Source organism: Theobroma umbraticum, unplaced genomic scaffold (genome assembly GCF_002168275.2).
Source record: "Theobroma umbraticum cultivar Fairchild unplaced genomic scaffold, ASM216827v3 scaffold_147.0, whole genome shotgun sequence".
Taxonomy (NCBI): Eukaryota; Viridiplantae; Streptophyta; class Magnoliopsida; order Malvales; family Malvaceae; genus Theobroma; species Theobroma umbraticum.
Window position 1 is genome coordinate 8,662,413 of NW_018397259.1, and position 2,189 is coordinate 8,664,601.

Consider the following 2,189-nt stretch of genomic DNA (forward strand, 5'->3'; position numbering starts at 1 on the left):
AAAGCCCCAAAGGCATCCATTTTTAAAGCTCCACCCACAATAATTGGGCTGCAGAAAGTGGAAATCCACCACAAAAAGCTGATGCAACAAGATTGATGGTCAAGGCTGAAACAAAACGATGAATAAAACTATCTCATGGATTTTGTTTGTTGGGCTTAGTGAAAGAGTCAGCCCTATTTATGCCAATTGGGCTGGAATACAAGTGGAAGTATTGCTCTTTTCCACAAATATAAATAAGCCAATTTTCCAGCCCAACAGGTCCATCGACTACTCTTTTTTTCTTTTCTATTTTTTTGAATTAAATTATTAAAATATATTACTAAATAGATAACTAGTAAATAGTGCCGATTTTTTAATGCTAAAAATATTTGAAAATTGCAAATTTTTAATAATTTTATATTTTATAATAAAAATATAAAATATTAATATAAAATTATAACATAATCATATAATATTCTAACATTCACATCAATATTACATTAATATTTTAATTAATAATAATTAATCAATTATTAATTATAAAATTAATTTTACATAAAATAAAATAAAAAATTAATAAAATTAATAAAAATAATTAAAAAAAATTATTTACATTTTTTAAATAATTTAATTTCTCGACTAAGAGTTTATTACGTCAATACTGTTTCTTAAAAACTAAAATATATTTTCCTCACCTTTTTCATGAAAAGAAATTATTGCAGCTCATAAGAAAAAGCAAAGAACTCCTTTGGCCTTTATCAGAAGAAGAAAAAAAAAAGCAAAAAAAGGACAACCTTCATGGAGATAAATTTTAGCAGTACAATGTTTACAGAGTCTCGTCAAGGTCAGCCCCAAACCCTCTCTCTCTGTCTTTTTGTCGCTTTTTTCTTGTGATTTTGTTTGCATAGTTGGCTTTGGACCCCATATGTTTATTGAAAATGTCCTTCCATAAACTACCCATTTCAGCTTTTGCATCTTAGGTTCTGTTTTTTTTTTCCTTTTGCTGTTTTTCCATTGAATTTGATGTTTGTTACTGACCCACTTTAAGTTTTCTTTATAAAGATGCCTCCTTTGCCTAATGGGATGGCTTTTATTTTATCATTAATATAGTAATCTTAATGGTAAAATTTGTTTTTTCCCACTTTAATAATGGATGTAGATATGATAAGCTGGAGCAAGCTTCTGTCTTTGCGTGCTTATTATATAAGATTGTTTATAGTTTACTATATGTAAAACTAAAATAATTGAAATAATTTATTGTGCCACTTGCTTTTGTGAGCCTTGGTTCTGATGTGCTGTAAATATATTTAGAGCTGGAAGTGTAACAAAGACGTACAAGAAGCAAGAAACAAAGAAAACTGAAATTAGATAACCCGTCACATAGAATCTCTTAGGATTGGAGAAAATTTTCCAGTAAAGGAATTAAAATAGATTACCAAGGGTTCTTTCAGTTGCTCTGGTAGTCAAATGTTGGTGGCAGGGATATTTAGGATGTTCCCTTATGTTAGTCTATTATCCTGGATGAGATCAGATTCATCCACCTTAATAACTGGCATTGATACTGGTGTTCAGCTAGGCATAGTTGATCTATTCCTGTGTTGCGTACAGTTTCTATCTATTTATTATTAGAAAGGAGCTTAGTTGAGAAGTTGGAACTCGGAAGCACTTAGTTATTTGAGGAGGGTGTTAGGATACTTGAGTGATATTGAAACCAAGTACCTGCAGAAGCCCCCGGATATTAGTTATTATATATGCGGTCGTTAGGTATGAGCAAAAGTTTAGAATTTTTCAATATTGGAGGAAGCAACCATGTGACGACAAATTTGGCTTCTTTTGTGTGAGTAATGGGTCCCGAACATGTTTTTCTAGCAACAACCTAGGACACCAATGATTGCTTTTCCATTTAAGAAACAGCCTGTTTCTTTCACGTGATAAGTTTTGTACGAGGTTCATACCTTGTACTGATAGAATTTTTAGTTTTTTTTTTTGTGTAAATTGCCACATACTTGTATTGCATCTGTTGCATCAAGAATTTTTTGAAGGGCATGCTATGCTGCCGAACAAACAGTAGAAAGGTTGACTGTAATTATAATGAGGTCATTGCATCTTAGGACTGAAGTGCACTATATTGCTGTTGAGACAGCTGGAGTTTATACGAGGATGATGGTGTAAAGCTTCTTATAGCACCACTTTGTGCATCATGCATTCTC

At 31.6% G+C, this 2,189-nt stretch overlaps 1 pseudogene; it reads left to right on the plus strand.

The window, feature by feature from the left end:
• Window positions 1-2,189, plus strand: part of LOC110415638 (calcium-transporting ATPase 12, plasma membrane-type pseudogene) — a 5,660-nt pseudogene that overhangs the window by 894 nt on the left and 2,577 nt on the right.